Source organism: Mesocricetus auratus, unplaced genomic scaffold, assembly GCF_017639785.1.
Source record: "Mesocricetus auratus isolate SY011 unplaced genomic scaffold, BCM_Maur_2.0 Super-Scaffold_100006, whole genome shotgun sequence".
In the NCBI taxonomy this organism is placed as follows: domain Eukaryota; kingdom Metazoa; phylum Chordata; class Mammalia; order Rodentia; family Cricetidae; genus Mesocricetus; species Mesocricetus auratus.
Genome location: NW_024429190.1, coordinates 96,459,695 through 96,483,011, shown reverse-complemented (window position 1 = coordinate 96,483,011; position 23,317 = coordinate 96,459,695). Strand labels below are relative to the sequence as shown.

The following is a 23,317-nucleotide window of genomic DNA, read 5'->3' as shown; positions in this document are numbered from 1 at the left end:
TGGAATGGTATCATTGCTTACCAGTCAGCATAGATGCTGTAATCCTGCCTCCCCCAACTATTCCAACTGTATGTCTAGCCACATGCTGGATCCCGTGGAAACAAAGAAAGAGAGGAAGAGTTAGGGAAGGTGTTGGATTGATACTCAACCACATGCCAGAAATTTTAATTTTGGTTGTTACTCCTGTAGATGAATGGAAGACCTGGGACTTGGAGAGCAAAGGTCTCATTATAGCCAAGTAAATGGCTGGGATAGATTGTGAACTGAGGAATACTTAACAGCGAGTCTGGCAATCCTCTGGTCTCTGCAGTCATGTTCATGCAGACTTTTCCTGGGGTCTCAGATCATTTCTGTCTTAGGAACTGGCAGGTAGATTTACTGACATAAAGCAGCATTCAGGAAAGGCTTGTCGGATCAATGAATGAGCCATTGCTAGACTCAAGATAATATTGATCCTAACCAGGATATGGACACTGAGTGTGGGGTGATGTCTTCAATGCTAAAATCCGTGGCTTCTTGGTCACATGGTTAGAGACATGAAGGGGTTCATTATTTTGTGAAGAGACAGAATAATACACATAAGAGAATGAGACAGGCATATAGTCAGCCATGTTTTCAGAATCTTTTAATACAAGATGTCACAGAAGCTGGAAAGACATGAAATGGAGCAAATGGAGATCCAGAATCATTTGTTCACTTGATATCCCGTGCACACTGTTCGAGAACTTTGTGTGAGCCGTTGTTCTCTACTCCTGAGGGATACAGGGGGAGGAGACAGAGCAAGTCTATATACATTTTGGAGAGGAGCTGTAAAGCAATCTTATTTCTAACTGCTGCATGCATGGTTTAACATGAAGAAGTCTAGCTTCCTTTGATTTCTCAGCAAACATTTGCTATTGTTGGCCTATAGGATTTGGAAACAAAGGTCTTTGATACTCCTGTGACACACACTGCCATGTGAGGTCAAGCTAATCATTCTACTAAGCCTCTTCCTTACTTCCTATCATACCGCTGAGTTTTGGGCCCTGGGAAATTGCCTTCCTTGGCTTCTGTGGAGCAGACTTAATGCTGGGTGACTCGGCTGTTTGTGTAGTGTTCTTTACCGCCATGATGTCTCATCTCTTGAGCTTCTTGTCTGCCTCCATTGCCTCATATTCCTTCATCCATGCCCATGCCTCCATTGCCTCATATTCCTTCATCCATGCCCATGCCTCCATTGCCTCATATTCCTTTATCCATGCCCATGCCTCCATTGCCTCATATTCCTTCATCCATGCCCACACCATGGCCATCTTCATATTCCAGAATGGTTTTATTTCCAAGTTTCTATTTTCTCCCCATGTCCCTGATACTGCTTACTACTTGAGTGTCTGTCTCCTACCTTTAGGATGTTCACAACAAACAAGGGAAGCCATCTTCTCCTGAGGAAATGATGGGATGCTTGTGAACTGAGCAGCTCTTTTTGCACAGACTGTGAAAAGTTGAGAGAATAATGAGAAAATGGAGTCTGTCTGCTTGGAGCCCATCTTACTCACGAGATTATTCTCACTTTCCCTTAATGAAATCTATGGTTTCTCTAGTTTATGTAAAAAATGAATAAAGCCATGGGTAACAATGAGAGGAGTCTAGGTTAGATAACATAGTTATGTCCCACTGGGCCATGGTTTTATGAGGTAGCCAGACTGTTATGAACTGTGAACTTGTGTCTGAACTTGAGCTGTTCTTCTAATCTGCCTCACACAATCACCATGGATAGACTTGACTGCATTGGCATGGCATCAATTTGCTCTCAAACCTACCTACCTACCTACCTACCTACCTACCTACCTACCTACTTGTCTGTCTGTCTGTCTGTCTGTCTGTCTATCTATCTATAGACAGGGTCTCATGTGTCTCTGTCTGTCCTGGAGTTCACCATGTAGACCACGCTAGATTTGAACTCACAGAGATCCCCCTGTCTCTGTCTTCTGAGTGCTGGGATTAAAGGCGGGCATCACCATGCCCAGCTCTAAGACTTCTTTACTCTGTCTCCTGTATTAGAGAGGTGGGTGGTAGGGTCTCTAGAGCATTCCCCCATGGATACTGAGGGATGACTGTACTGTGTCAAGTGACCTATAGAGTGTGCTGCCTGTGTCCCTCCCCATTCTAATCAAGAGAGTGCCATATGAACAGATGTGGGGTGTGATAAAAGTGTGTGCAGGTGGTGGGACCTTTTGATAATGTGTATACATACTCCTACCTCACAGTAGAATGCCATGCACACTATTAGATTTTCGGATTAGCAAGTTTGGAAACATCTAGTCTGTACTAGGCAGCAGACACTGCCCACATGTAGGCTCTTTTTCCCCATTAGACTGAGTGTCAGGACATGCCTCACAAAATGGCCACAGTTCTTTGCCAAAGAGGACGCGAGATGGCTCCCGAGCCATAGGAATAGCAGGCATGTTTCTTGTGAGGGCTCCATGCAACATCTTGACTAAGTGTAGTAATTTTGAGTCCTGAGTTATTGGAGTTATGTAAAAAGAGGCTTTTTCCTTGCTAGCCGCTTTGGTTTATCACCCACCAGTCGCCTGGGATCTGCCGCGTTATAGTCCCCAAATAACACACAAGATGCTGTATTAATTATGAAGCTGTTGGCCTTGCTTGTTTCTTACTGGATAGCTCTGACTTAAGTAGTTATCCCATAATTGTTAATCTAAGTATTTCTCTTACCAGAGAATAGTTCCGGGCTTCCTACCCCATGGCGTTATATCTCGACTCTCCTGTGTTTCTCCTTCCCAGAGTTCTCCTGGACTCCTAGTCCCACCTATCTAGATTCCTATTGTCTCAACAGTGCTTTATTGACATAAGACTTCCCCAACATCGTTAAGTGTCAAGGCTGTTGTACTCAAGTGTGGATAAGGCAGAGAGACTTATCTTTGTCAAAACTCCACTCAACAATTGTCAGACCTGCCTGGAAATAGTTCCTTCTGTCTCACCTGATGATCTGGATTTGATTACTGGGACCTATACACTCCTAAGATCCTAACATTAATCCATAGTATAAGTCCATCAGTGTTCACTGGCTAATCAATGAGACTGGGTGAGGGCTACTATTGGTGGTGGGGATGGCTGGAAACTACAGCACCACAGAGTCTACACCTAGCATGAGTGAAATGCCCTGCAGCCTCATAGGTGGGGGATCTTCTACTGGTCTTCTTCTGCCTGTATACTGTAGCTACTTCCCAGACCCCAGAGAACATGAAATTAGGGCCTATTTGCAGACAAATATTTGGGGAAAGTGGCCAGATACTCATGTGAAGGTCCAAAGACGACCCTGCTCCAGCTAGATGATGTCAGCAGTCCACAAACCTCACCATGCTGGACACTATTGAGTAGGCACAGCCGATCTTATGAAAATGGCCTAAATCTGGCTTGGAGGATATCCTCTTGTGCCAGAATATCAAGAATACCATTTTCCAATTATTTTTCAGACTATATTCTAACAAACCTCAGGGTTCTGAGCCTTCAGGAAACATAATCAATACTAGCAGTTTTCTGTATCTTCATAGAGGTTATTTATCTTTTTATCTTAGATATATGCTTTTGTCTTACCATGTGTTATGTACCTGATAATTTATGCTCTCTGCTTTTTTTCTCACAACACCATGGTGTTCTTGTAGATGGCAAGACCATCACATTCTTATGGCCTGTATGGCTCCAAATGAGAAATGTAATATTCTGCACAGGTATAACACTGAAGGCTTGCTGTGTACTTTTTGTTTAGTGTTATAATGGGGGAATGAAAAGTACTGACAGATCAATAGCCTTGGCCCAGTTGCTGGGGTCTGTATTGATTTGATCTAATCAAGAGACCATGTCAGGAGCAGAACATACAACAGCAGTCACTACTTGGGTAAGTTTATGACCATCTACTGTGGTCTCTATGAATTATTATCTTGTACATCTGCCAACCTAGAAATTACACAAGGCTGTGACTATGGGTATCTGCTTTTCACCAAATATTTAACGACAGAGTTGTTTTCTCAGATTCCCCAAGGGACAGGGCAGTGCTTTGTCGTGTTATTTTTGTAGGAAGAGAGAAGTGTTTTCTGTTTGCCCTTTGTACTTTCTTGGCTCTTATTAGAGAGTCACTTGGGAAGCTCACATTACTGCAGAAGATACTCATTCCAACATACACCCAGGAAATAGGACTAACCACTGAGGAGGTGTGAGGACCCACTGTACTTATTAGGCTGCTGGCAAAGGTCAAAACTGTTTTACTTGACCTTGGTGGTGTGTTAAATGAGAAATGTCTCCCACAGGCTCGGGTATTTGAGTATTTGGTTCCTAGCTGACGATGCTGTGTGGGAAGGTTTAGGTGGTGAGTCCTTGCTGGAGGAAGTGTGTCACTGGAGATGTGCTTTGAGAGGTTAAAGCTGCATAAATAGTTCTTCTAATTTACTCTTCTTGCTTTGGGTTTGCTTTGAAGGTGTGAGGTCTTAGCTTCCCATTCCTGCCACCATGCCTACGTCTTGAGCTAAGCCTCCCTGATCCAATGGATTCATTCTTCTGGGACCATAAGCCAAAATAAACTTCTTTTTGTGTAAGTGGCTTTGGTCATGGTATATAGTCACAGCAACAGAAAAGTTACTGATACAACAACCTCCATTCATCTCTACCTGGCCTTGGGCAGAGCTTAGACTTTATTAATTAGCTAAAATCCATTATTTAATGTGACACCCCCAAATCATGTGTTTCCTTTTCTCCAATACAAAGTTACCCTCTTAAGTGTCTTAGACCATTTGCACTTCTGTAACATTAATACCACACTCTGCATAGTTTACAAATGGAATGTTCACCTAGTTCTGGAGGTTGAATCCCTTGGATCACTAGAACATCAAACTTGAGGCCTGGTGAAAGCATACTTCCTGGTTAGTGAAAGACATTTTTCTTCCTGAATGTTCTCGTTGTGGAAGTAGCAAAGAAACCCTCTCAGTCTCAGCCTTCTCTTATAAAAGTGCTGGTCCTATTTACAAAGGCTCCGGCCTCACATGTAGTTGACTTCCAGAGTTCCTGTGCTAGACACTATAGAATATCTGAGATAGATTGCAGCGCTGTAGTCTTTGACACATGATTTACTGGGTCCATCTTCTTGAGTCAGGGGTGAGGCAGGACACTGTGGTGAGAGTGCATGGCAGGGCAAACCCTCTTACCTCATTGACAGAACTCACAGGGGAGAAAAATTGGAAGGCAGGTTCCCCTTTGCTCTACCCCATTAAAAAAAAGATGTATTTTTCATTTATGTTTTTGTGTTTGTGTCTGAGTGAATGTATGTGCTCCATGGAGCCTATGGAGGTGAGACAGTGTTGGATCCCTGGAGCTGGAGTATTAGTCAGTGGTGAACTTACTTATACAGGCCCTGGGAACCGAACCTGGGTCTTCTACAAGAATAGCGAGTGGTCATAACCACTGAGCTCTTCCAGGCCTCCTAACCTTTTTGGACAGCATGCCTATTCACTTCCCTCAAGGTACCACCTCTCAAAGTGCTACTGCACTGGGGTATGCTCCCATTTTATGACTTTGCTAAGGTCTTTCTGGTCACCTCCAGTTACACAAGTTAAGTGAAGCCTTTCCAGTTCATCTGTCTACTTTTGTTTTAGGGTCTCAGGGTCAATTAATGTCAACAAGCTCTTCCTGAGGGTGACAGCCTTCTGACAGCTCCATTGGCTATGCTGACTTTTCTAGGCATGGGTCTCACTGTACTTGATACAGGGTGCTTTCATGTGGCCTTCAGAAATCCTCCTCTGTTGAAGTCTGGGGACATTTTCAAGTTCCCTTGACTACCCCTTTAATCTATAGAGACTAGTCATTAAGATGCTGTTATACTTCTCACCCATACATTTCTCAGTACCTGGTGAAGAGAATGAGTGGCCTTCAGGAGTGTGACACAGGGTGAGTGGGGATGAGGTAGCCATAATGAATGCAAGCATTCCTTTTATCTTTGAACCTTTTCTTTTATATTATATCAAAGACGTTATGACATCTCAACTTCATCTAGAGTTCATCACTGTTGAGTCTAGAGTCTAGAGCTATTTGCTAAATAAGCAATTCAAACCACCCCCCAGCAGCTTGTGCGATGACATTAGACTTAGCATTGTGGTATGTACCAGCCAGTTAACTCAGGTGTCCCATCCCCCCCCCCCCCCGTGCAGTCTCTCAGGGTCCCCCCTACACATCCATCCTGAAATAAATTACCCAAGTCCTGCTACTCTTTTTAGTATATAATCCTTTCCCTCCCAAGTTAAAGTTTGAATTGGCCCTCCGAGAGACACTGGGATAAGACTTTATTTACAGGATTGGAGATCCGTTAGTCCAAAGTGATATTTTCAAAATGAAAAATAGGAAAATGCTCTCTAATCTGACTCCACCTACCCCAGTTTTTCTTTAAGATTTATATTGTGTTTAAAGTGAAGATCAAAATCATGATCTTAGCATTCATAGCCCATGAATTGCGTGACATATCCTTAGCTTTATTTGTACACACGCGCGTGCACACACACAATACACACACACACTTACACATTTTCAACTTCTTGTATTTCACTTTTCAGAATTCAATATAACCTTCACTTTCTCATCCCGACTCCCATTCCTGTCAACATGATCCAGCCAGCATCCTGTTTGTCCTTCATCACCTTGACTTTGATTTATAATCAAACATCGAGTGCTCTAACTTCCCGATGGAAGATTTTTCACCTTTGATAGCAAGCAGGCCCCGAGAAAGTAGGCACCATGCTGTGATCGCTTGATGCGGAGATTCTAGTGCTCAGCAGTCTCCAGCATGTTGGGTATGTATACCTGTGTGCATGGATGCATTTGTGTGCAGAGGCTGAGAAGGGCTGGTGTTAGATGTCTTCCTCAATAGCTCCTCCACCTTATGTTTAGAGATGGGATCTCCCTCTGATCTGGGAGCTCACACATGGCCTCTGCCTTCCAAGTTCTGGGGTTGCAGATACTCAATACTGTGTGGGCATTTTTTTCTCACATGGGTGTTTGGTAGCTAAATTCGGGTCTTCAGCTTATGTGGCAGGTACTTTACTGATGGATCCATCTCTTCAGTCTTATATTGTGGTTTGTTGAGCAAGAGACCCTTCCGGATTCTAGGGGCAATCAGAGGTGGCTTCCTGGAAGAGAAAGGTTGATCTAGGAAGTGACTGAGCTGGCTTTTCTGTGGGTGTTTGAGAGGTAGTTGTCTGGGTTTTTTTTTTTCTAGGTCTTATTCTGTCATGATATTTGTGCTGAATAGTTTAATGTCAACTTGACACAAGCTAAAGCCATCTGAGAGGAGGAAACATCAATTAAGAAAATATCTCCATGAGATCAGGTTGCGGGCAAACCCGGAGGGCATTTCTTACATTAGTGGTTGATGGGGGAGGGCCCAGCCTATTGTGGACGGTGCCATCCCTGGGCTGGTGGTCCTGGGTTCTATAAGAAAGCAGGCTGAGAAAGCCATGAGGAACAAGCCAGTAAGCAGCACCCCCAATGGCCTCTGCATCAGCTCCTGCCTCCAGGCTCCATGCTTGCGTAACTTCCTGTCCTGACTTTCTTCAGTGATGAACAGCAATAGGGAAGAACAAGCCAAATAAACCCTTTGCTCCACAACTTGCTTTGGTTATGGTGTTTCATCATAGCAAATAGTGACCCTGACTAAGACAGTATTCAGACCAGAATCAGGAAATTGTGATTTTTAAATCGCTGTCTAGAATCAAGGAGGTAGTGAGACAGCATTTTTCTATTAGCATTTTGGAGATCATTGATTTTTCAGACTTTCTTGCCTACTTCTCTGCTACTGCTTATTACCCATTTTTATAAACTGATTCTCCTTTTTCTTCCCTGTGATGTTTAATGCATAGAATTTTGGTCATTAACTTACCCCAATTAGGTTGAGTTAGGGAAATTATAGATACAGTATTGTAGTATTTTCTTATTCACAATTCTGTGTACCATGATTTAAGTGCCCATGATCAACCACTGTCCAAAAATACTTGATGGAAAAATATAGAAATAAGTATCATTAAAAATTACATATTATTCCTGAGTAGCATGATGAAGTCTTATGGTCCTGCTCTGTCCTGACTAGAATGTAGATAACTTAGCTGTTCACAGTATCCATGCTTTGTATGCTACTCACCTATTTGGTCCCTTGACAGCAAGTACAGATCATGATATCACAGGGCTTGTGTTCATGAAACACTTGCTTCCTTAGTAATGGCCTCAAAGCACCAATGGGTGATGGTGGTGATTTTGTCCCTGTAGATCACTGCAACTGTTTTCCCCTTATTGCTAACCTTTCACTATGAGTTTATAAAATCTAGGTAAGAATAGGAACAACCAGTATATTCAGGGTTCATTTCTATCTATGGTGTCAGGGCTCATTATTGTCTTTGAGTTTTGAAACTTATCCTTGGAGTAGAAGAGCAGGCTGCCATGAGGAATCCCTGTCCACTCTTCTCTAGAGTTCCTTTAGGAGGGTGGGAAGCAATTTCAAAGAACATGAAGGGAATTTGGGAAGTTGAGCTCCAGTACAACTTTTTTTTTGTTCCAGCTTTATTTACTTTCCTTTTGGTAGTGATACATCCTCTTTTATCACTGCTGTTTCATTTGTCCAATAAAGCCCTGATTTTCCATCTTCAGTAGCATGGCCTGGCTTTATCTCAGGCAATTGGTTCTAGCAGACAGACTTATCTAGCTAAGTTCTGTAGCTCGATATTCCTGTTAACTTTTATCATCAGGGCTATAGAATTCTCTCTTAGCTCTGCCTGAATGCATGCATAAATAAAATGACTACAGCAAAGCTCCCATCCTTTGCCATGTAAATACCAATTCTTCTCACTTGGAGGCTGTTGTAGACATTCTATTTAAGCATTGATCTAATGAATTTCAGAAGTGACTTGCTGTTTTATTTTTAAAAAGTTATTCTACAATGAATATTTAATTCATGTGTAAGGATGAGATCATCATCTGTCCACCCAGGGAAAGATAGGTGTCTTTAAAACCCCTCTATTTTTTAAACAATTATATTTTGAATGTCAGAATTGAATTGTATTAATGATAGTCGCTGGTTTGTGGAATGCTCATCATTGTGGTATGTGGTCAGTGTTCATCTTGGCAATGGGATGCTTGCAAATGGAGATGGGAATTGGGCACAGTGCCAGGATATTGCTATTCTAAACTGCATGGCTGCAAACCTTCCTGTACTTACATCTTGCTAACATGTGGGAGAATTTCTAAGGGTGGCATTTTGAAGTGTGGGAAATGCTCATGATGGACATATTCCAAAGCACTGGGAGCCTTATTGTTTGTGTTAACAGAAGGTGTGTAAAATGGTATTTTATTTAATTAATTTCATATTGATTATTTTAGTTTTTGTTTGTTTTAGACAGATCTTGCTCTGTAGCTAAGGCTAGTCTTGAACTCATTACATAGCCAAAACTAGCCTTCAACTCCCCACCCTCCTCCTTCTGTCCCTGAGTGTTAGGAGTAGAAGCATGTTTCATCATCATTTCCAGACCCTTAGTAGCTTTCTGCTCACGGTGTTTCCTCTTCTGTGAGTCGGTAGGTATGCCTTTGCTCATCTTCTGTCGTCATGAAGATACTTTCTTTAAATCAGTGAGTAGAAGTCCTTTGTTATTGATATGATCTTACGGTCAGTTCTAAGTCTCATTTCCCCCTTTGTCTATTGCATTGAGAGTTTCAGCTCTTGATTTTAATGTAGTCAAATTCATTGACCATTTATTTTATATAGATTTTAATTTGTTTTTCTACCTTTATCTCTGCTTTCCATCTTATTAATGAAATTAATAACAGCCACGTGCAAATGTGATGGCATGGTAACTGGTGATGCAGTCGTGGCTCCTTCTCTTTTAGCGGGAGACAGTAGGAGTCTACTAGTCAGTCTATTAGGTCTCTGTCCATCAGCAACTTTGCTGCCAGAAAGGACTGCAGGGCAAGTGAATTAGTCAGAGCTCTCCAGAAAACTGAACCCATAAGAAGGAGCCAAAGGAGGAGGAGGAGGAGGAGGAGGTGGAGGAGGAGGAGGATGTGGAGGAGGTGGTCCAGGGTGAGTGGAAAACTGAACTGATAAGAAGGAGCCGGAGGAGGAGGAGGAGGAGGAGGAGGAGGAGGAGGAGGAGGAGGAGGAGGTGGTGGTCCAGGGTGAGTGGAAAACTGAACTGATAAGAAGGAGCCAGAGGAGGAGGAGGAGGAGGAGGAGGAGGAGGAGGAGGAGGAGGAGGAGGAGGAGGAGGTGGTCCAGGGTGAGTGGAAAACTGAACTGATAAGAAGGAGCCAGAGGAGGAGGAGGAGGAAGAGGAGGAGGACGAGGACGAGGACGAGGAGGACGAGGAGGACGAGGAGGACGAGGAGGACGAGGAGGACGAGGAGGAGGTCCAGGGTGAGTGGAGAGTGGTTTCAAAAGAAATTGACTGACGCAGTTACAGCATCTATGGTCTGCAAGGTGGTACTGCCACAGGGTTCCCTGACAAAAACTTGGTTGACATCACTGAATTTTAAACTGCTCTCCCGTCAGGTAAGTCTAAGCGGAGTGTCGTTATAACATGTTTCCCTGTCTTCAAGAGTTTGGGCATCTCTTTGGATTGCATCTGTCCACTAACTTGCAGAAGTTTCTAGATAGAGAGCTCTCCTTGTACCGATGCTTGAGTGCAGCAGCCTCCTACCTGTGTTTGCACCTGCGCACCTGGAATACAGCTAGGCTCACTTGGGGCGCCACAAACCAGCTGGCTGCTGGTGCCATTGGAATTTTCAGGAAGCTTCTTGTGCGCCCAAGGAGTGTGGAGCAGCTCGGCTTCCCTGATTAGTGACTGAAGTAATATTCTAAATGGGGCACAAGTGCCAGAGAATTAAAAATACTTCTTGGTTTTGAATAAGAAGCTGCCATGTTCCCAGGGCAGCAGGGCTATATCTGGAGGAGCAGCTGCCAGCTGTCTCATGGGCTCCCCTAGCCAGCTGATGTGCTGAGGGCTCCCCATTCTCCAGCTCCCCAGCTTCCCCCCAAACAGGTCTCTGCAGACAAAGGCTGGGAGGGCGGCTGCCTTGGGAAGCATCATCTCTGTATTCTCACCACTGAGCTCAGAGCCTGGCAAGGTGTAAGTGCGAGCTGTCACTTGGGAAATGAGTGTCTCCAGTTCAGGCCTGGCCTGGCTCTGGGCTGCTGGAGCAGGAGGATAGAAGGAGCACTGGTGAGTGACTTGGAGAAATGATTCAGTCCGGTTTGAGGACAGTCATCAGTTGCTCTCCAGGATGGGTTACGGGGTATCACCAAGGTACATGGCACCTTCTTTACTGCTTAAAGACACTTACGACTGAGTTTGGTCAGTTTACCTGGCTTTGTCCTATTTGTCTTTGTGTCTCCAGCACACTTTATTGATGTGCTTGTTCTGTGTGTTCAGTGAACATTTACTACATAAATAAATATACCAATGAAAGAAGGACAAGGAGTCCACTCACTGTGGTTTTCAAATGCAGATTTTGTATCCGTATACTGAAATTTTTAATTATTCTATTTTTTTAAGGTACGCGTAGCTCAACATAGTCCCGTTAAATAAAAGATCACAGCAATAAATGTGGCTCCTTCTTCCCTGGGTCTGGGGTGCCATAAAGAGAGAAAGAGAGAGATCTGTTTATACTCCTCCCAGGGCCCGTAACTACCAGGATAATTTCATGAAAAGGCCAGGCGGTTAAACTAGGATTTTGCTGAGACTCAGGAAATTGAAACACAGGAGGATACAAGTGCAAAAAACACATTAAATTTTATATCTGTGAGCCATGGTTTTAAAACTTTAAAAAATAAGTGTAGCCTGCATTATATAAAAATGTGTAATCCCTGGATGGGCCCTTCTGTTTGCCTGAACAGTTTGAAAGGCTGGTACAGGGTAAGGACAGAGGGTACTCAATGTCAGTCAATGTCTTTGGAGCTAGTTGCTGTTGGTACATGGAACAAATCAAGGCAGTCATTATTTTGCCTTTCATTTCTGTGAAATCTTGGTGTTTTAGGTTGACTTGTATCCCCTCAGTGACAAGATGAGAGCTTGACCCTGATGACTGTGAATGTGGCCTTGCGTGGAAATAGGATCTTTGCAGTTGTCGTCAAGATTCCCGTGACCCTAATCCAATCTAAGAAGAAGAAAAATCTGAAAGTAGAGATACCCAGAAAAAGAGTGGGGATCTGATGCATTTCAACAACGCATCCAACTGAGGCGCATGCTGCAGCTGTTAAGGGATGTCCCAGTGCCACGGACTGCCGTGCCACGTGACAACCGCGGGTGCCACTGAAGCAGACTGCCCTTGCAGCAGGTGTTCCTCCTCTGCAAGACCAGACTCCTCCAGGGAGTGTCTCACCATGTGTGAGCATGGCCTTAAAGCGCGTAGAAGCCAAGACCAGCGGAAGTGGCTGGACAGGAATCTTGGCTCAAGAGGAGCAATTTGGACATGAAGTCAAGTGAGGTCCTCAGGCATTTACCTCTGCTCCTTTATGCCTCATCAGTGTAAATTCTGGACTTCCTGATCTCAATGGGGGTTTTGCTTGACAAGTAATTAAAAAAAACTTAAAATGCTCTCATTAACACTTGGCAACAATATGAGGGTTGATACCATGTCTTGTGGTTTGGCCATTTTAAAATTGTGTGTAGTGTGTATACATAATGCATGCATCTGAGGTTGTATGAGTATTATGGGACACATGAGGGTTGATACTATGACTCATGTGGGTTTTGCCATTTTTAAATTGTGTGTTATGTGTGTGAATAATGTATGTATCTGATTTCTATGGGGTGCATGTTGTAGTCGGGATGGCTCTAGGGAGTTGGTTTTCTCTTTCTATCATGGAACCTGGGGATCAAACTCAGGTTGTCAGGAATGCATAGTGAGCACTTTTACCTTTTGGGCCAGCTCATGGGCCCATGTCTTGTTTATTTTTGTCTGCTTGATTTATTCACATTTGCAGGTTTGAATTTTAAGTATAAAACAGATAAACTGAAAATTCCACTCATGCTATCCTCTCATAGTCGTACCTCTTTTCCTACAACTGAGGCTTGCCAATCACTCATCTGTTCATCGTGACAGTTTTTATCATTTTAGACTGCAAATGACAGGTCTGTGTAGATGACTCAGTCAATGCATTGAGATCCATCCAGAGCACCACGTTCAAACAGGTGCTGTGGACACTGGACCTTAGTGCTGTGGGAGAGTGGAGTGGTCTCTAGAGCTTGCTGGCCTGCAGTCTAGACACTTGGTGAGGGTCAGACATAGTGAGGGACATTGTCTCCAAAAATAATAAGAGTAATCAGGGAAGACACCTGGTGCAGACCTCCAGTCTTCCTACATATATGCATGCACTCACACAGACACACCCTCAAACACACTCCACACACTTTCAAAACCCAACCAGAATCAAAACAGCAAGCCACAGAAGCAGACAGGCATAGAAACAAAGAGGCCATGGATTTGATAGAGAGCAAGAATGGGAGGGCCGGAGGCAGAAAAGGGAAGGGGGAAATGGTGTGCTTATATGATGATCTCAAAATAAAGATAATAAAAATTGTCTTCTTTCAGAATAATTAATGTCTTTTAAATTTATTTAAGTTGATCCATGTAACGGAACTTTCTTTTAAAACTGTGTTTCACTGAGTAGAGCAGAGTTAATATCTAGATACACCTGTTAAGGGATAATTGGGGTCACTGCATTGATTATAAATAGTACCACTAAAATCGTTTTTGGTGTATATTTTTAGTGAAACTTTAATTGTTGTAGTTTTCTTTTTGCATGGGTTCCTGCAGACTTTCTTTTTGATGCATGGATTATTTATACACATACTTTCAAGTCTTTAAGAATTTTCTTGTTGTAGTTATACTACCAGATTCTACTTTGAATCCAGTGCCATTAGATAATATATTTTGTATGATTCAATTTTTATATTTGTTAGTATTTGTCTTATATGGGCTTTGGCATTCTTAGGAATGTTCCACTTCATTTGGTAATATATGATATTCTGCTAATGTGTGCAAATACTATATGCAGGTCAGTAAGGTCTTGCATGCTAATGGAAGTATTTTTTCATAGCATTGAGGAAAACCCTACAAAATGAGTGTTACACTTCTTTAGAGGAACAGAACTGGTAAGATTCACATATGCATTAGTAAATGGGATTTATTTATTGGCTTACACAAAGGGGTCTGGGTAGCGCTAGAAGGGATGCCTGAACTCTGGAGAGGTAGATAGTCTGCTCGATTCATGAGGCCGGATGCTTCAGCAGTCTCAGAGTGATGCTGAGATGTGGAAGATTTCTGGGGAGTCACTGGTGCTTTCTGGTACTCAGTCTTTGTGGGAGGACTGAAGAAGCTGGTCTGTGAGCACAGGAGTGATGGGTGCTCTCAGTCACATGAAGAAATGAAGGCAGCCTGGCAAGCTGCTTCCCCTCCAGTGTTTGCATCTGGACCTCAGTTAGAAGGTACTGCCCATGCTTAGCAAGCCCCCTCCCCTCCCCAATTCTTCCTGGAAACACTTTCACAGACCTACCGAGAGAGGTAAGTTTTCTAGGTGACTCCAGATCCCATCAAGCTGACATGAAATTCTTGTTATCACTTAAACCATACAGAGGATGATACTTTTTGTTCTTCCAGGTTAGGGACCGAAGGTTCAGTGTGTTGACTGTGGGCTGGGTCCCAAGGTCTGTCATACACAGTATTCTTATTTTTCCCTTAGGTGTGCCACCCAGTGGCCAGTCTGCAGCCTTTAAATTTTGTCCTCAGTTTCTCCTTCCTTCCTTCCTTCCTTCCTTCCTTCCTTCCTTCCTTCCTTCCTTCCTTCCTTCCTTCCCTCCCTCCCTCCCTCCATCCTTCTTTCTTTCTTTCTTTCTTTCTTTCTTTCTTTCTTTCTTTCTTTCTTTCTTTCTTTCTTTCTTTGGTTTTTCGAGACAGGGTTTCTCTGTGGCTTTGGAGGCTGTCCTGGAACTAGCTCTTGTAGACCAGGCTGGCCTCGAACTCACAGAGATCCGCCTGCCTCTGCCTCCCGTGTGCTGGAATTAAAGACGTGCACCACCAATGATCATCCTAGAATAGTGGTTCTTAACCTATGGGTCATGATCCCCTTGGGGTTGAATGGCCTGTCACAGGGGTCATCTAAGACCATCAGAAAACACAGATATTTACTTTATGATTCCTCACAGTATCAAAACTGCAGTTATGAAGTAACAACAAAATTAATTTTATAGTTAGGGGTTGTTACAACATGAGGAACTATATTAAAAGTTTGCAGCATTAGGAAGGTTGAGAACCTCTGGTCAGGAGGAGGTCCTTGGATGCTAAGGAATTGCTATTAGTTGGGGAGAAAAGACCTCTCTAGTACTCTCCACTTATTAGGTATATTTTAATGTTCTGCCTCCACACCACTCAGACAGATGGTCAATTCATCAGAATTCCATGACTAGTGGCACACTACCCCAAACCACATTATTCCTGAATGTTCCACTGACACTTTTGTTCCCAAGGCAGTTTCAATTTTCTGTGAGTATGGCATTATTTTCTATAGGTATAGGGGTTCCATTTCTGGAAAATTACTTTTAGCATAAAAATCCCCAAGTCTAATATGAACATAAGTGAAAAGAATGGGAGAGACAAACATATACCTTTAAAAAATTTTTTATAGGAATCCTATGAAGCCAAGCAGGGTCTATAAGGGGCAATTTTACATTTACAGTTATTTGAGGCAGGTCTGGGTTGGAAGAAATGTTTAAAAAATTACAATCCCAGTGACATTTGTACCGAATATGTTGTCTTCTTCTTAATAAACCTCACATTAGGCTCTTTTTATTGTTCTAATAACTTTTAAAGTAGGAGTATCTGGTTTGGGAGAGTTTGGTTTCTGAAATAGAGTCACATTATCTACGTCTGCCAGGGAAGCTGGGGCCCAGATTCTAACTGGTTTGTGAGCCACTGTGTGTGCTGGCATGACTCAGCATTACTGTCACTGAGGTGTAGTTGTGTGCTGAGTGGCCATCATTTCATGGTAAGTAGTGTGTGCGTGTGTGCATGCGTGCATGCATGTGTGCATGTGTGCGTGCTTGCCTGGGTGTGCCTGGGTGTGCACACCTGCCTGTGCACATGTGTGCCAGGTATTCCAAAAGGATCGACCTCTGTTTCCTCCTTCCATGGCTTCCTAGTACAGACAGCCCTTTATAGCCATGGAGTCTTTATCTTCCCACTGAACCAACTGCAGATCAGAAATGAAGTCAGGTCTACAATGACCCAGTCTGCACAGAACACATACAGATGTATCCCCATTGTCATTGTCTCCCAAACAATACACTACAACAGTTATTTACATCACATTTGCATTATTTGAGCTATTAAGGATAATCTGTAGATGAACTAAGGTATACAGAGGGTTATATTTGGGATTTATTTAAACAGTCTCTTGTAGATACCAAGGGAAAGGTGTATCTTTTGGGTCTGTTCACATCTGAGTTGGTGGCTGGAGCTCTGCGTGCTCCTCATCCTCTGAAGTCATGTATGTGGTTTAAGGATGGAGATAATAGATGGCGACTGCTGCATTTTGAGCAATTTTGTTCTTGAGTCTGCCTGAGTCTAGATCGTTTCCCTCTCAGAAACCGTTCTGACTTACCTCTGCTGGCACACAGATACCAGCACTTTGTGATCCTCACTGCAGCTCCTGCAGGCCAGACTACCAGCCTGTGGGTCACTAAACAGCATCTCTAATCCCAGATGGAGGGTCTGTTTCTAGAGTAGGAAGAGCTTTTGGGGGGCATCGGGCCAAATCTCTCTCTGGGTTTGGATTGCTCATTTTTCTTTGCTGCTCTTTGGTGTGCTTGAAAAATTGGAGCAGCTGACAGCCCCTGGCCCAGGACATGTTTGATTAGCTGGCTCATTGTGGAAGATGGCTCAGCAGGCTAAGAGTCCAACAAGGTTAAAAGTTGCAGCGTTCATCTCTGTGGCAGGGGTGCCTGCTATGCCTTTGAACTGGTCATTCAGTGGGGCAGCTGCATGACGGGTCTCAATGCTTGGCTTCTGTGGCAGGCATGTAAGCAGACATCATCTACACATCATCATTCATAACCAAAGGGTCTGCTGGGTTTGACTTTGGGCAAGTCTCGTTACTTTTCAAGCCACAATTCTGTACTTCATATGGTGACTACATATTACAGTTTCACTTTGTAGTTTTGTTATGGTGGTTAAATAGGAGAATGTATGCAAAAATGATTAGCTGGATGCAGTAAATGCTAAATATATCTGAACAATGCCCTTATTCATTGCTTCTTTCTCCTGCTGGTAATTGTGAGTTCCTGGTAAGAAACCGAATTTCTTGGGATTTTTCCTCATGCAATAAATGGAAATGAGCTGTGTACTCTCCTTCACCGATTTGTCAGAAATTTAAATGGGACAAACTAAAGTCCTGGGACCAGTAGGCTGTCAGTGAAATTCCTGGTTATGAATTGCTAATAGTAATTAATTAGTAGTAGCCACCTTGACCCTATCACACATCCATACTTTTGAAATTTTTGTTATTAATAATACACAAAGAAGGCCCAAGTCTTCTGGGGGGGAGTCACATGTATACAGTCACTGAACTCATCAGAAACCAGCTTGCTGATTTCTCTAGGCAACAAATTCATGTTTTCAGCTCTTCCCGTTAGCACCTGGCTAAGTTCTCTGTCCTTTTGTCTGCTTTTCCACCTACCTCAGTTTGGCTACCAATTTCACCCTTGCCCTCTGGAGACGAGCTTGCCCAGACCAGCTGTTTCCGCCTTTCAGGTCTGCTGCTTGTTCGATCTTCTCTGCCCTTCCTAGAGAAATCTGACCACACGGGAAGCCAGCTCCCTGCTGCCGCCACCTCTTCTTTTGTGCTTTGTGTCATCATCCCCCAACACAAAGGCCATTTCTCAGTCTCCTCCACAGACTTTCACTTCCTGTGGAACTGCGACTACTCCCTGCTCCCCAAGCAGACACCGTGTCCCTTCTGTTTCTTCTTTTCCTCTCTGGGTCTCACAGAGACCAAAGGTTTCAGGCATTTTCTAAACCACTCAAAATGAGTTTCGCTGTCACACTTTCCCTCTGCCTTGACATATCCAAACAAGAACTCTCCAACCTTATACTCCTCCAGTTTTCTCAACCTCACACGACATCTCTGGAGAGTCCCAGTTGCTTGAGCACAAAACAGAAATCATCCCCGATCCTGCCATTTTCTTTGCACTCTATATTCAGTTGGATGGGTTCACCGACATTGTAAGGAGCTAGACTTAGGCAAAGGGTTACTGGAGCATCCCCCCTCACTGACAGCAATCTTTCTACACTTGCCTCCAGCCCCAGGTGGTCATAGGAAGGAGTGTGGAATAAAACATGTGGGGGGGGGGTTAAGCTTTCACCCAGAGAACAAGGATTACCATGTCATTGTTGACCAAGGAGGCAAGCATTAACTGGGAGCATAGAGAGCTTGTATTTTTTAGTAACTAAAAGTGACTTTTAACGTTATGGGTGGCATTCTGGGACCAGGATATAGAACCTGAAGGCAAAGACTTTCTGTTTTTCTTCTTCTGGGTTCATATTGTTGAAGAGAGCAGTTACAGCAAACTTGCTTACATTATTTCCTATTTCAGACTTGTCAAAGGTGTTTCATTAAACTTTAAATGAAACCAGAACTTGAATAGGGTTCACCCTTCCCCCGCTCAGGGCTCTGTCTTCTTCCTGTAGCACTGACTCATTGTAACTCCAGAACCTTTGCAAGTGGTCTGATTCATAGCATGATTTTGACTTTCTTTCTCACTTTTCAAGTGAGCCTGAAAAGCCAACCCCAGAGCCCGATTGGTCTTTCTGTGTCTCTCTTTTAGCATATGTCTCCAGATTACTTCTTTTGGATCACCCGTTTCTCTATTTACTGTCTCCTTCTAATGGTAAACGATTTAGCCATCCTTCTGTCATTATGGCAGAGCATTTGAGACCATCAGCTTGTAAGAGGAAAGCCTTATGTTGGGTTATGGCTTGAAGAGTCTGCAGCCCATGGTCATGTAGTACCATTGCTTTGAGCCTGTAGCAGTACCAGCATTACAGTGAGTGTGGCGCAGAGGAAGTTTGCTTACCTCATGCAGATGGGAAGCAAAGAGAGAAAGAGAAGGGGAGCTGGAGTCCTAACAGCTCTTTCATGCCCCAGTGGCCAAGCATTCACCCTTCTTCTTGGCCCCACCTCTTAAAAGGTTCTACCTCTTCTGGTAGAGTCATAGGTTGGGGACTAAACGTTTAATACATAGGCTTTTGTGACACTCCAGGTCCAAACTATAAGAAGTGATGGTCACTGCTATTTTCTCTGGGCCTAACATAAGGTCTGGCATATGTTAGAACATAACAGATATTTGTTAAATTGAGGAATAAAATTCATTTTACTTACTGAGTTACAAAACATTTTTAAAGGGATATTTCTTTTTGGATTTAGGCATCAGATAGAAAGATATTTTTAGTTTTTGATGAGCGGAGGAAATAGTAGCTACTGAGAACCAATGACACTTATTTTAGGGTTATTTACTTGCATGGGTTTCTTCTGAGACGATATGATTGACAAGCTCATATGCTTTTGAAACATTTGCAAAAGTAAGTGTCTTCATAGGTTTGAGCTGTTCTAACCAAATACCCTAGACTGGGTTGCTTAAGAGTAACAGATATTTGTTTTCACATTCTGATCAAAGTGTTGACAGATTTTAATGTCTGGTGAAGGGCCATGGCTTACAGATGACCATCTTTTTGCTGTGTTCTCACATGGATGAAGAGACAAAGGAGTGACCTGGGGCTCGCTTTGTAAGGACATTAATTTAATAATGAGGTTTTCACCCTCATGACTATTCCACTTCTTACAGGTCTGACCACTCTCAGAGTTGGGATGTCCACTTATGAATGGCAGCATGTGAAAATGTTTAAGCCCCACCAGTAAGAAAGAGTGTTTTCTATCTTCTTCCTATATGTCATGCTTTTCATTATTTATGTGTATGCATACATTAGTTTGTGTGTGTGCAGTTGCATGTGTGTTACATATACATGCACAGCAGAGTCCAACCTCAGCTGTCATTCCTTCTCAGGTTCTGTCACATTGTTTTGTGAGACAGGTTTCCTATTAAGATTGGGAGCTCAGTGGTCAGGGTAGGCTGACTGGGCAGTGAGCCTTGAGGCATCAGCCTATCCCTGTCTGTCCAGTGCTGGGATTATAATTGCTCTCCACACCTGGCTTTTTAGATGGGTGTTAGAGATCAAACTCAGGACTTCATGCTTGTCTGGCTAGCGTTTTGCAGGATGAGCTCTCTCCCCAGCCCTGTATTACATGGTTTTTATTTTCTGGTTATTATAACACTTGGGGACTTGCTGATTGGAAAAGGACTATGAGCAGACATTGCATGTGGGAGCTAATCTGAAGCCCACACCACAGCCATCTCTCTTATGGAATTGTTAGTGACTACCACACACTGTTCCTTTACCCTATTTACCTTGAGGCTAGATACCAGACAACTCCAACAACCTTGACTCCCCAGAGCCTACTGGAATTATTCACAGCAGCTGTGTTAGGGTTCTCTAGAGGAACAGAATTCATAAATAGAATGAATATATATTCATTCTACTAGTTCTATTCATATATATATATATATATATGATTTATTAGAGTGACTTATAGCCTGTGGTCCAGCTAGTCTAACAGTGGCTGTCTACCAATGGGAAGTCTAAGGATCTAGTAGTTGTTCAATGCTGGATGAGGCTGGATGCCTCAGCTGGGAGTAAATATACACTAGAATCCTGAAGAAGTAGGTTCTAGGAATGGAGTTGCAAGGATGAGCAGGTAGAAAACTAAAGCTTCCTTCTTCCCCGTCTTTTACATAGGCTGTCACCTTTATATAGGCTGCCACACCAGATTGGTGTGGCCCAGATTAAAGGTGAACCTTCCCATTTCAAATGATTTAATAGTAATAAAAAGTCCCTCATGGGCCAGGTGGTGGTCACACATGCCTTTAACCCCAACACTCAGGAGGCAAAGGCAGGTGGATCTCTGAGTTCAAGGCCAGCCTAGTCTACAGAGTTCCAGGATAGCGGGGTCTACACAGAGAAACTCTGTCTCAAAAAAACTGAAACCAAACCAAACCAAAAACAAAACAATCCTTCACAGGTATACCTAGCCACTGGGTTTTAGTTAATTTCATAGGTAGTCAAGTTAGCAGCCAAGAATAGCCATCACTGCGGTAGGTCTGCCTGGCTTGCACAGCCCTGCAGCCTTCTTCCCTCAGAAAGCAGTGAGAGGTTCACATTTTCCTCCCACCCCTTCTGCCCTCTGACTCACACTGGTGTTTACCATGCCTGATTCAAATAAATCCTTGGTCCACATTTAAAAACTCTCCCATGTTATAAGTGTGCAGGAACCTCTTCCTGCCCTCATGGATTCTGGGGACTAAGGCAGGCTCAGCTCTTCCTAGGATCTAAAGCCACACGCACAGCCCAGTCTTCTAAACTTGTGACTCCTTAGGATGTCAGGGTATGGGTTGTTGAATGTCTGTGACCTGCACTCACTGAAAAGGCCATAAAGGAAGGGAATATGTTGGGTTTGCATACTATAAAACAAAGAAATGAATATCTGCCGTGTTGCCAGGTACTCATCTAGTTCTCACTCATTCTTCCAAACTCATTTTGAGTGGCATGCCGTCTCCTGACCTCCAACCACCTCCAATAGATTTGGGAGCACCCACTCCTCCGTGCTCTCAGAACCCTATACTGCTTCCATTGTCAGTGTTACGATGAAATGCAGTCATTGACTGGCATGCCCAATGCTGGCGGGCAAAGGCAGCTACATTTGACTTGGTATTCCCTGCCCTTAGCAGAAAGCCTGGGACAGTTTCGGTCAGTATTACATGAATGAAAGGAAAGGATGAATGGGCAGATGAGCATGTGACATAATACATGATGAGAGAGGTGCTTCTTTCAGCTCTGCAGTCTGGAAGTTTTACAACTACTGGCAGAGGTTCCATTATCAGATTAATTATTTACAAGGACAAGCAACATTTTCATACATGTTAGACATTGGTTCCCTCAGTTGGGATTATCTGTATCCCTGTGCTCAAGGGGCCATAGAATGAGTCAAACAGAGAAAAAGTGATCTCTTCAAGGCTCCCATCTGCCCCCAGGAGCAGCATGCCCCAAGGGTTTAGAAGAGCGAGAACTAGATGAGGTACAGGCAACATGCCAGATATTAATTTCTTTGTCCCTGGTGCCTACTATTGTTCCTTAAGCTCTTACTTTGTGACAGCCTCTGTTACGGTCACAAAGGTTTTATAGTATGCAAACCCAACGTATTCCCTTCCTTTATGGCCTTTTCAGTGAGTGCAGGTTATAGACATTCAACAATCCATCACCCTGTTACAGGAGTCACAAGTTCAGGTGCCAGAGAGGGAAGCATGGAGGGTGTGAAGATGTATAACCATGTTACTCAGGGACCTGATCCCGATGCACACATCTGGTCTGGGAAGGCTTCTGAGGATATGGCACTTACTCTTGGGTCTGACGTGTGACAGTGGTGAAATCAGTGACCTGAAATGGGCATCCTACGTCAGGTGGAAAGAAGAGTGATTGGAAAGGCAAAGAAGGCAGAGGATGAGTGAGGACCAGGATGAGGGTGAGGCCAGGGGGGTGAGGTTGGATGTGGCAGGGAAAGCCCCTCCCAGTCAGAAGAAGTTGGAGCCTCCCAGAAAGACAGCATGAGCTGCTGGGCCTGGAGGCTGGCAAGCTGGGACAACTCTGAAACCTAAGTACCCAGGGGCTGCCCTCAGCAGCGTCTGGGATGTTCCCCCAGTCCTCTCTTCCTCCATACTGGTTTCTTATGGGGCAGGATTATGAGGGCAGGGCAGGGAGTATGGGCAGAGGTTCTCAGGCATCAGCAGCCCTGTGCAGGAGATGCAGCTGTGCGGATGAGGATGATCCTTTAAAAGTCCGACCAGGAGGAAAGACGGGGTCGGTTTCTGTAGAATGACCAGACTAAAGTGTAGACAGTGGACAGATCTCCTTTCTCAAATGAAATCTCTTCAGGAGAAGGAAGCTTTTTTTTTTTCCCCGTGTTGCCCTTTGCAGTATCTTCAGAGCCTTAAGCAATTCTTTGGACTTACACAGTGCTACATATGCACTTGTTTAACAAATGAACTATGCATGTATTTTAGAAATAGATTCTGTCCGGACTGAGCTGAACCAGGGAGCAGGCATGAGGTTCAGATGACTGGCCACTCCGCCTTCC

General features: G+C 43.7%; 1 protein-coding gene and 1 long non-coding RNA gene across 6 annotated transcripts in view; both read left to right on the top strand.

Moving 5' to 3' along the window:
- Grid1 (glutamate ionotropic receptor delta type subunit 1) overlaps positions 1 to 23,317 on the top strand; it is a 703,193-nt gene that overhangs the window by 337,897 nt on the left and 341,979 nt on the right. The gene's annotated exons all lie outside the window — the stretch shown is intronic.
- On the top strand, positions 6,265 to 13,616 carry LOC121140937. The gene is made up of 2 exons (XR_005877892.1): positions 6,265 to 6,830; positions 12,055 to 13,616. It is a non-coding gene; the product is annotated as an uncharacterized LOC121140937 (long non-coding RNA).